Source organism: Dreissena polymorpha, unplaced genomic scaffold (genome assembly GCF_020536995.1).
Source record: "Dreissena polymorpha isolate Duluth1 unplaced genomic scaffold, UMN_Dpol_1.0 chrUn115, whole genome shotgun sequence".
Taxonomy (NCBI): Eukaryota; Metazoa; Mollusca; class Bivalvia; order Myida; family Dreissenidae; genus Dreissena; species Dreissena polymorpha.
In genome coordinates this window covers 55,256-67,289 of record NW_026273429.1, presented here as the reverse complement: position 1 = coordinate 67,289, position 12,034 = coordinate 55,256, and the positions used below count along the sequence as shown (strand labels likewise).

Here is a 12,034-nt window from a genome sequence, read left to right as displayed (position 1 = left end):
AAACAATGTTAACAAGATTTGTTACCAGGCCATAGGTCCTTAACCGTACTAAATTCTGCCCAAACGGCCATTTTGAATCATTGTTTTGATTGGATTCTTATATTGTTTGCTATAATTTTTGACTGTATATGAATATAAAGCCCTTCTTCACCACAGAGTAGTAAGTTGTCCATACCGGCTACAAATTGAACACACATTCTCATACAGAACTGTTTGAGAATTGCAGAAACCAGTAAACATGATTCCGAATTACCTCCCTTGATTTACGAACAGTATTGGTCATACAATAGTGTTATGGGCAGACACTCTGTTAAAAAACAAAACCTTAGGAATATATAATTAAGCAAAAGCATGTTTCATGGGTGTTTGATCATTTTGGAAATTTGTCGTTTTACCTTAAGGTGGCACACTACAGTTTTTTTAGTCTCGGCCAATCGCGTACACAAGCAGGAGCGAACCAATGTCTGGAAACTGGTCACCTCGCAAATCTGAAAATAAACCAAGCACATTGCCAGAATGGTTGAGGCTGTGCCTTCTGAAAAATCAGTAACATTCAAATCAAATGAGTTGGGGCAAAATGTTTTAGTATTGATTATTTCAAATCAAAACATCAGAATTATGTGCGTTTCCGAGCCTTTTTAAGCCAGTTTCAACAACAAACTGCCACTTTCCTGCAGAAGCAAGGTGCCTGGAAACCATGTTTTTACATTGGTAACTTACCAAGTACTAAACAGCAATGGAGAAAATTGGGGGTCAAAGGATTAGATTTTTTGTAATAGTTCAATGTCCGTACGCCCTTTCAAATTTCCAACAGAAATACTGACCGGAGCCAGCATTACACCTGTTTTCGAATTGCATTAATTCTACTTCCTGTATGCAGCTATAGTTAAAATACCAATGTTTTGGTAACTTACAAACATCCAAGAAAAATCACCACAACTCAAACCTGACATTCATTATTATTAAGACACTCAAAATGGTGCTTACTTGAGCAATGTTCTCTTTATTTAGAAATTTGACCGGGGCCAATTCGCATTGGTGGCTAAAAGTGTGGTGTGCAGCCTTAAGGGCCAGCAAAGTCTTAGAACTGCAAAATATGGACTTGTTTTCTTGAAATTTGGACAAAAACAAGCAAATATAATACATTTTTGACCAAGTCTGAAGGCTTGTTTGTAATTTATAATGCGTTTAATCCGACCCCTGTTTTCCCTTTTTTTTCTATGCCATTTTCAGGGTCATTGTAGAAGTCATGGTAGTGAAAAGCTACCTCACAGAAACATATTGCAACAATTAAATGAAGTCTTAATCACATTGAGATGACAAATGGTAGTGCAGGTGACTTGGTCAGCCTTTACATCATAACTTTATCAAAGAAGCAACACAAAAACACGCAGTTTTGGGCCAATAAATACTTGGCGTTGCTTAGATTTTTACAGCTCTCACAACAAATGCACATGATTTTGCTTAAAGTAATAAAAATATAAATAAATTGCATGCTTAGCATGATCTTGAAAGGCAAGTTAAGCATTTGTACCTTTAATCTGTTGTAAAAACACACCATTTAAGGCCCCTGTGAAGTATAAATCCCTTAAACAGGCCCATGCAAGGGAGATAACCCAATCATAGCATAAATAATTGGGGCTGACATATTGAGGAAATACCCCTGATATGACACTAATGATTGCCTAAAAATTGACATCTGAGATAAATATTAATCCATATTTCTTGGAAACAGAAAAAGTAAAACTTCTAGTAAGCTCAGATCATTGTTAAAAGGCATACAACAATGTGAGGCACTTGCAAGAGTCACTTCTTCACAATAACTTTTTATTTGCTTATAAATATCATCAGTTGAATTGCGCACAATGGCGAAAAGTAAGTTATGGCGCAGTTATAGATTAAACAAAGCACGCAGGACATTTCGGTATAGACCAGGAAACACATTCCGACAAACATGCCAACATTTACCTAGCCCACTGAAGATGTCGTTTTACCTTCAGTTACTGCAACGGAGTGTCTTTCCGCTGACAAGGCTGTTGACGTATTTTAGTTCTTCTCCAGGGACCATCTTGCCTTACAAGCAAACGACTAAAACCTGAAATAAATGACATTCCACACTGATTTCAATGCGAAAGCATGCACAATGTTAACATGGAAACAATGTTAACAAGATTGTTACCAGGCCATAGGTCCTTAACCGTACTAAATTCTGCCCAAACGGCCATTTTGAATCATTGTTTTGATTGGATTCTTATATTGTTTGCTATAATTTTTGACTGTATATGAATATAAAGCCCTTCTTCACCACAGAGTAGTAAGTTGTCCATACCGGCTACAAATTGAACACATTCTTCATACAGAACTGTTTGAGAATTGCAGAAACCAGTAAACATGATTCCGAATTACCTCCCTTGATTTACGAACAGTATTGGTCATACAATAGTGTTATGGGCAGACACTCTGTTAAAAAACAAAACCTTAGGAATATATAATTAAGCAAAAGCATGTTTCATGGGTGTTTGATCATTTTGGAAATTTGTCGTTTTACCTTAAGGTGGCACACTACAGTTTTTTTAGTCTCGGCCAATCGCGTACACAAGCAGGAGCGAACCAATGTCTGGAAACTGGTCACCTCGCAAATCTGAAAATAAACCAAGCACATTGCCAGAATGGTTGAGGCTGTGCCTTCTGAAAAATCAGTAACATTCAAATCAAATGAGTTGGGGCAAAATGTTTTAGTATTGATTATTTCAAATCAAAACATCAGAATTATGTGCGTTTCCGAGCCTTTTTAAGCCAGTTTCAACAACAAACTGCCACTTTCCTGCAGAAGCAAGGTGCCTGGAAACCATGTTTTTACATTGGTAACTTACCAAGTACTAAACAGCAATGGAGAAAATTGGGGGTCAAAGGATTAGATTTTTTGTAATAGTTCAATGTCCGTACGCCCTTTCAAATTTCCAACAGAAATACTGACCGGAGCCAGCATTACACCTGTTTTCGAATTGCATTAATTCTACTTCCTGTATGCAGCTATAGTTAAAATACCAATGTTTTGGTAACTTACAAACATCCAAGAAAAATCACCACAACTCAAACCTGACATTCATTATTATTAAGACACTCAAAATGGTGCTTACTTGAGCAATGTTCTCTTTATTTAGAAATTTGACCGGGGCCAATTCGCATTGGTGGCTAAAAAGTGTGGTGTGCAGCCTTAAGGGCCAGCAAAGTCTTAGAACTGCAAAATATGGACTTGTTTTCTTGAAATTTGGACAAAAACAAGCAAATATAATACATTTTTGACCAAGTCTGAAGGCTTGTTTGTAATTTATAATGCGTTTAATCCGACCCCTGTTTTCCCTTTTTTTTCTATGCCATTTTCAGGGTCATTGTAGAAGTCATGGTAGTGAAAAGCTACCTCACAGAAACATATTGCAACAATTAAATGAAGTCTTAATCACATTGAGATGACAAATGGTAGTGCAGGTGACTTGGTCAGCCTTTACATCATAACTTTATCAAAGAAGCAACACAAAAACACGCAGTTTTGGGCCAATAAATACTTGGCGTTGCTTAGATTTTTACAGCTCTCACAACAAATGCACATGATTTTGCTTAAAGTAATAAAAATATAAATAAATTGCATGCTTAGCATGATCTTGAAGGCAAGTTAAGCATTTGTACCTTTAATCTGTTGTAAAAACACACCATTTAAGGCCCCTGTGAAGTATAAATCCCTTAAACAGGCCCATGCAAGGGAGATAACCCAATCATAGCATAAATAATTGGGGCTGACATATTGAGGAAATACCCCTGATATGACACTAATGATTGCCTAAAAATTGACATCTGAGATAAATATTAATCCATATTTCTTGGAAACAGAAAAAGTAAAACTTCTAGTAAGCTCAGATCATTGTTAAAAGGCATACAACAATGTGAGGCACTTGCAAGAGTCACTTCTTCACAATAACTTTTTATTTGCTTATAAATATCATCAGTTGAATTGCGCACAATGGCGAAAAGTAAGTTATGGCGCAGTTATAGATTAAACAAAGCACGCAGGACATTTCGGTATAGACCAGGAAACACATTCCGACAAACATGCCAACATTTACCTAGCCCACTGAAGATGTCGTTTTACCTTCAGTTACTGCAACGGAGTGTCTTTCCGCTGACAAGGCTGTTGACGTATTTTAGTTCTTCTCCAGGGACCATCTTGCCTTACAAGCAAACGACTAAAACCTGAAATAAATGACATTCCACACTGATTTCAATGCGAAAGCATGCACAATGTTAACATGGAAACAATGTTAACAAGATTGTTACCAGGCCATAGGTCCTTAACCGTACTAAATTCTGCCCAAACGGCCATTTTGAATCATTGTTTTGATTGGATTCTTATATTGTTTGCTATAATTTTTGACTGTATATGAATATAAAGCCCTTCTTCACCACAGAGTAGTAAGTTGTCCATACCGGCTACAAATTGAACACATTCTTCATACAGAACTGTTTGAGAATTGCAGAAACCAGTAAACATGATTCCGAATTACCTCCCTTGATTTACGAACAGTATTGGTCATACAATAGTGTTATGGGCAGACACTCTGTTAAAAAACAAAACCTTAGGAATATATAATTAAGCAAAAGCATGTTTCATGGGTGTTTGATCATTTTGGAAATTTGTCGTTTTACCTTAAGGTGGCACACTACAGTTTTTTTAGTCTCGGCCAATCGCGTACACAAGCAGGAGCGAACCAATGTCTGGAAACTGGTCACCTCGCAAATCTGAAAATAAACCAAGCACATTGCCAGAATGGTTGAGGCTGTGCCTTCTGAAAAATCAGTAACATTCAAATCAAATGAGTTGGGGCAAAATGTTTTAGTATTGATTATTTCAAATCAAAACATCAGAATTATGTGCGTTTCCGAGCCTTTTTAAGCCAGTTTCAACAACAAACTGCCACTTTCCTGCAGAAGCAAGGTGCCTGGAAACCATGTTTTTACATTTGGTAACTTACCAAGTACTAAACAGCAATGGAGAAAATTGGTGGTCAAAGGATTAGATTTTTTGTAATAGTTCAATGTCCGTACGCCCTTTCAAATTTCCAACAGAAATACTGACCGGAGCCAGCATTACACCTGTTTTCGAATTGCATTAATTCTACTTCCTGTATGCAGCTATAGTTAAAATACCAATGTTTTGGTAACTTACAAACATCCAAGAAAAATCACCACAACTCAAACCTGACATTCATTATTATTAAGACACTCAAAATGGTGCTTACTTGAGCAATGTTCTCTTTATTTAGAAATTTGACCGGGGCCAATTCGCATTGGTGGCTAAAAAGTGTGGTGTGCAGCCTTAAGGGCCAGCAAAGTCTTAGAACTGCAAAATATGGACTTGTTTTCTTGAAATTTGGACAAAAACAAGCAAATATAATACATTTTTGACCAAGTCTGAAGGCTTGTTTGTAATTTATAATGCGTTTAATCCGACCCCTGTTTTCCCTTTTTTTTCTATGCCATTTTCAGGGTCATTGTAGAAGTCATGGTAGTGAAAAGCTACCTCACAGAAACATATTGCAACAATTAAATGAAGTCTTAATCACATTGAGATGACAAATGGTAGTGCAGGTGACTTGGTCAGCCTTTACATCATAACTTTATCAAAGAAGCAACACAAAAACACGCAGTTTTGGGCCAATAAATACTTGGCGTTGCTTAGATTTTTACAGCTCTCACAACAAATGCACATGTTTTTGCTTAAAGTAATAAAAATATAAATAAATTGCATGCTTAGCATGATCTTGAAAGGCAAGTTAAGCATTTGTACCTTTAATCTGTTGTAAAAACACACCATTTAAGGCCCCTGTGAAGTATAAATCCCTTAAACAGGCCCATGCAAGGGAGATAACCCAATCATAGCATAAATAATTGGGGCTGACATATTGAGGAAATACCCCTGATATGACACTAATGATTGCCTAAAAATTGACATCTGAGATAAATATTAATCCATATTTCTTGGAAACAGAAAAAGTAAAACTTCTAGTAAGCTCAGATCATTGTTAAAAGGCGTACAACAATGTGAGGCACTTGCAAGAGTCACTTCTTCACAATAACTTTTTATTTGCTTATAAATATCATCAGTTGAATTGCGCACAATGGCGAAAAGTAAGTTATGGCGCAGTTATAGATTAAACAAAGCACGCAGGACATTTCGGTATAGACCAGGAAACACATTCCGACAAACATGCCAACATTTACCTAGCCCACTGAAGATGTCGTTTTACCTTCAGTTACTGCAACGGAGTGTCTTTCCGCTGACAAGGCTGTTGACGTATTTTAGTTCTTCTCCAGGGACCATCTTGCCTTACAAGCAAACGACTAAAACCTGAAATAAATGACATTCCACACTGATTTCAATGCGAAAGCATGCACAATGTTAACATGGAAACAATGTTAACAAGATTGTTACCAGGCCATAGGTCCTTAACCGTACTAAATTCTGCCCAAACGGCCATTTTGAATCATTGTTTTGATTGGATTCTTATATTGTTTGCTATAATTTTTGACTGTATATGAATATAAAGCCCTTCTTCACCACAGAGTAGTAAGTTGTCCATACCGGCTACAAATTGAACACATTCTTCATACAGAACTGTTTGAGAATTGCAGAAACCAGTAAACATGATTCCGAATTACCTCCCTTGATTTACGAACAGTATTGGTCATACAATAGTGTTATGGGCAGACACTCTGTTAAAAAACAAAACCTTAGGAATATATAATTAAGCAAAAGCATGTTTCATGGGTGTTTGATCATTTTGGAAATTTGTCGTTTTACCTTAAGGTGGCACACTACAGTTTTTTTAGTCTCGGCCAATCGCGTACACAAGCAGGAGCGAACCAATGTCTGGAAACTGGTCACCTCGCAAATCTGAAAATAAACCAAGCACATTGCCAGAATGGTTGAGGCTGTGCCTTCTGAAAAATCAGTAACATTCAAATCAAATGAGTTGGGGCAAAATGTTTTAGTATTGATTATTTCAAATCAAAACATCAGAATTATGTGCGTTTCCGAGCCTTTTTAAGCCAGTTTCAACAACAAACTGCCACTTTCCTGCAGAAGCAAGGTGCCTGGAAACCATGTTTTTACATTGGTAACTTACCAAGTACTAAACAGCAATGGAGAAAATTGGGGGTCAAAGGATTAGATTTTTTGTAATAGTTCAATGTCCGTACGCCCTTTCAAATTTCCAACAGAAATACTGACCGGAGCCAGCATTACACCTGTTTTCGAATTGCATTAATTCTACTTCCTGTATGCAGCTATAGTTAAAATACCAATGTTTTGGTAACTTACAAACATCCAAGAAAAATCACCACAACTCAAACCTGACATTCATTATTATTAAGACACTCAAAATGGTGCTTACTTGAGCAATGTTCTCTTTATTTAGAAATTTGACCGGGGCCAATTCGCATTGGTGGCTAAAAAGTGTGGTGTGCAGCCTTAAGGGCCAGCAAAGTCTTAGAACTGCAAAATATGGACTTGTTTTCTTGAAATTTGGACAAAAACAAGCAAATATAATACATTTTTGACCAAGTCTGAAGGCTTGTTTGTAATTTATAATGCGTTTAATCCGACCCCTGTTTTCCCTTTTTTTTCTATGCCATTTTCAGGGTCATTGTAGAAGTCATGGTAGTGAAAAGCTACCTCACAGAAACATATTGCAACAATTAAATGAAGTCTTAATCACATTGAGATGACAAATGGTAGTGCAGGTGACTTGGTCAGCCTTTACATCATAACTTTATCAAAGAAGCAACACAAAAACACGCAGTTTTGGGCCAATAAATACTTGGCGTTGCTTAGATTTTTACAGCTCTCACAACAAATGCACATGATTTTGCTTAAAGTAATAAAAATATAAATAAATTGCATGCTTAGCATGATCTTGAAAGGCAAGTTAAGCATTTGTACCTTTAATCTGTTGTAAAAACACACCATTTAAGGCCCCTGTGAAGTATAAATCCCTTAAACAGGCCCATGCAAGGGAGATAACCCAATCATAGCATAAATAATTGGGGCTGACATATTGAGGAAATACCCCTGATATGACACTAATGATTGCCTAAAAATTGACATCTGAGATAAATATTAATCCATATTTCTTGGAAACAGAAAAAGTAAAACTTCTAGTAAGCTCAGATCATTGTTAAAAGGCGTACAACAATGTGAGGCACTTGCAAGAGTCACTTCTTCACAATAACTTTTTATTTGCTTATAAATATCATCAGTTGAATTGCGCACAATGGCGAAAAGTAAGTTATGGCGCAGTTATAGATTAAACAAAGCACGCAGGACATTTCGGTATAGACCAGGAAACACATTCCGACAAACATGCCAACATTTACCTAGCCCACTGAAGATGTCGTTTTACCTTCAGTTACTGCAACGGAGTGTCTTTCCGCTGACAAGGCTGTTGACGTATTTTAGTTCTTCTCCAGGGACCATCTTGCCTTACAAGCAAACGACTAAAACCTGAAATAAATGACATTCCACACTGATTTCAATGCGAAAGCATGCACAATGTTAACATGGAAACAATGTTAACAAGATTGTTACCAGGCCATAGGTCCTTAACCGTACTAAATTCTGCCCAAACGGCCATTTTGAATCATTGTTTTGATTGGATTCTTATATTGTTTGCTATAATTTTTGACTGTATATGAATATAAAGCCCTTCTTCACCACAGAGTAGTAAGTTGTCCATACCGGCTACAAATTGAACACATTCTTCATACAGAACTGTTTGAGAATTGCAGAAACCAGTAAACATGATTCCGAATTACCTCCCTTGATTTACGAACAGTATTGGTCATACAATAGTGTTATGGGCAGACACTCTGTTAAAAAACAAAACCTTAGGAATATATAATTAAGCAAAAGCATGTTTCATGGGTGTTTGATCATTTTGGAAATTTGTCGTTTTACCTTAAGGTGGCACACTACAGTTTTTTTAGTCTCGGCCAATCGCGTACACAAGCAGGAGCGAACCAATGTCTGGAAACTGGTCACCTCGCAAATCTGAAAATAAACCAAGCACATTGCCAGAATGGTTGAGGCTGTGCCTTCTGAAAAATCAGTAACATTCAAATCAAATGAGTTGGGGCAAAATGTTTTAGTATTGATTATTTCAAATCAAAACATCAGAATTATGTGCGTTTCCGAGCCTTTTTAAGCCAGTTTCAACAACAAACTGCCACTTTCCTGCAGAAGCAAGGTGCCTGGAAACCATGTTTTTACATTGGTAACTTACCAAGTACTAAACAGCAATGGAGAAAATTGGGGGTCAAAGGATTAGATTTTTTGTAATAGTTCAATGTCCGTACGCCCTTTCAAATTTCCAACAGAAATACTGACCGGAGCCAGCATTACACCTGTTTTCGAATTGCATTAATTCTACTTCCTGTATGCAGCTATAGTTAAAATACCAATGTTTTGGTAACTTACAAACATCCAAGAAAAATCACCACAACTCAAACCTGACATTCATTATTATTAAGACACTCAAAATGGTGCTTACTTGAGCAATGTTCTCTTTATTTAGAAATTTGACCGGGGCCAATTCGCATTGGTGGCTAAAAAGTGTGGTGTGCAGCCTTAAGGGCCAGCAAAGTCTTAGAACTGCAAAATATGGACTTGTTTTCTTGAAATTTGGACAAAACAAGCAAATATAATACATTTTTGACCAAGTCTGAAGGCTTGTTTGTAATTTATAATGCGTTTAATCCGACCCCTGTTTTCCCTTTTTTTTCTATGCCATTTTCAGGGTCATTGTAGAAGTCATGGTAGTGAAAAGCTACCTCACAGAAACATATTGCAACAATTAAATGAAGTCTTAATCACATTGAGATGACAAATGGTAGTGCAGGTGACTTGGTCAGCCTTTACATCATAACTTTATCAAAGAAGCAACACAAAAACACGCAGTTTTGGGCCAATAAATACTTGGCGTTGCTTAGATTTTTACAGCTCTCACAACAAATGCACATGATTTTGCTTAAAGTAATAAAAATATAAATAAATTGCATGCTTAGCATGATCTTGAAAGGCAAGTTAAGCATTTGTACCTTTAATCTGTTGTAAAAACACACCATTTAAGGCCCCTGTGAAGTATAAATCCCTTAAACAGGCCCATGCAAGGGAGATAACCCAATCATAGCATAAATAATTGGGGCTGACATATTGAGGAAATACCCCTGATATGACACTAATGATTGCCTAAAAATTGACATCTGAGATAAATATTAATCCATATTTCTTGGAAACAGAAAAAGTAAAACTTCTAGTAAGCTCAGATCATTGTTAAAAGGCATACAACAATGTGAGGCACTTGCAAGAGTCACTTCTTCACAATAACTTTTTATTTGCTTATAAATATCATCAGTTGAATTGCGCACAATGGCGAAAAGTAAGTTATGGCGCAGTTATAGATTAAACAAAGCACGCAGGACATTTCGGTATAGACCAGGAAACACATTCCGACAAACATGCCAACATTTACCTAGCCCACTGAAGATGTCGTTTTACCTTCAGTTACTGCAACGGAGTGTCTTTCCGCTGACAAGGCTGTTGACGTATTTTAGTTCTTCTCCAGGGACCATCTTGCCTTACAAGCAAACGACTAAAACCTGAAATAAATGACATTCCACACTGATTTCAATGCGAAAGCATGCACAATGTTAACATGGAAACAATGTTAACAAGATTGTTACCAGGCCATAGGTCCTTAACCGTACTAAATTCTGCCCAAACGGCCATTTTGAATCATTGTTTTGATTGGATTCTTATATTGTTTGCTATAATTTTTGACTGTATATGAATATAAAGCCCTTCTTCACCACAGAGTAGTAAGTTGTCCATACCGGCTACAAATTGAACACATTCTTCATACAGAACTGTTTGAGAATTGCAGAAACCAGTAAACATGATTCCGAATTACCTCCCTTGATTTACGAACAGTATTGGTCATACAATAGTGTTATGGGCAGACACTCTGTTAAAAAACAAAACCTTAGGAATATATAATTAAGCAAAAGCATGTTTCATGGGTGTTTGATCATTTTGGAAATTTGTCGTTTTACCTTAAGGTGGCACACTACAGTTTTTTTAGTCTCGGCCAATCGCGTACACAAGCAGGAGCGAACCAATGTCTGGAAACTGGTCACCTCGCAAATCTGAAAATAAACCAAGCACATTGCCAGAATGGTTGAGGCTGTGCCTTCTGAAAAATCAGTAACATTCAAATCAAATGAGTTGGGGCAAAATGTTTTAGTATTGATTATTTCAAATCAAAACATCAGAATTATGTGCGTTTCCGAGCCTTTTTAAGCCAGTTTCAACAACAAACTGCCACTTTCCTGCAGAAGCAAGGTGCCTGGAAACCATGTTTTTACATTTGTAACTTACCAAGTACTAAACAGCAATGGAGAAAATTGGGGGTCAAAGGATTAGATTTTTTGTAATAGTTCAATGTCCGTACGCCCTTTCAAATTTCCAACAGAAATACTGACCGGAGCCAGCATTACACCTGTTTTCGAATTGCATTAATTCTACTTCCTGTATGCAGCTATAGTTAAAATACCAATGTTTTGGTAACTTACAAACATCCAAGAAAAATCACCACAACTCAAACCTGACATTCATTATTATTAAGACACTCAAAATGGTGCTTACTTGAGCAATGTTCTCTTTATTTAGAAATTTGACCGGGGCCAATTCGCATTGGTGGCTAAAAAGTGTGGTGTGCAGCCATATTCATTTAGAGTAGTCGCCCTTTAACGCTCGCGATACGTTAATTGGCGACGTCGACGGCTTTTGATTTGACGTCATGGAGGACGCAAAATTTCCGCTAGAAAATTGAATAATTACGATATATGCATTCATTAATTAAAATATATTTCGCCATGAAATTTTCGCATATAAACTTTATTAGAGTATGTTGAATCCAAATAG

The 12,034-nt window shown here is 36.8% G+C and overlaps 1 long non-coding RNA gene across 13 annotated transcripts; it reads right to left on the bottom strand.

The window, feature by feature from the left end:
- Positions 1 to 374: 374 nt before the first annotated feature.
- LOC127864100 (uncharacterized) lies at positions 375 to 11,808 on the bottom strand. 13 transcript variants are annotated; one of them, XR_008041455.1, is made up of 12 exons: positions 11,756 to 11,808; positions 11,164 to 11,256; positions 10,610 to 10,710; positions 9,011 to 9,103; positions 8,457 to 8,557; positions 6,857 to 6,949; positions 6,303 to 6,403; positions 4,702 to 4,794; positions 4,148 to 4,248; positions 2,549 to 2,641; positions 1,995 to 2,095; positions 375 to 488 (listed from the first exon to the last, which is right to left on the bottom strand). It is a non-coding gene; the product is annotated as an uncharacterized LOC127864100 (long non-coding RNA). The 13 variants fall into 13 exon arrangements; XR_008041456.1 differs by lacking the exon at positions 11,756 to 11,808 and adding an exon at positions 11,489 to 11,551; XR_008041457.1 differs by lacking the exon at positions 11,756 to 11,808 and having other exon boundaries at positions 10,584 to 10,710; positions 11,164 to 11,383.
- Positions 11,809 to 12,034: the final 226 nt, after the last annotated feature.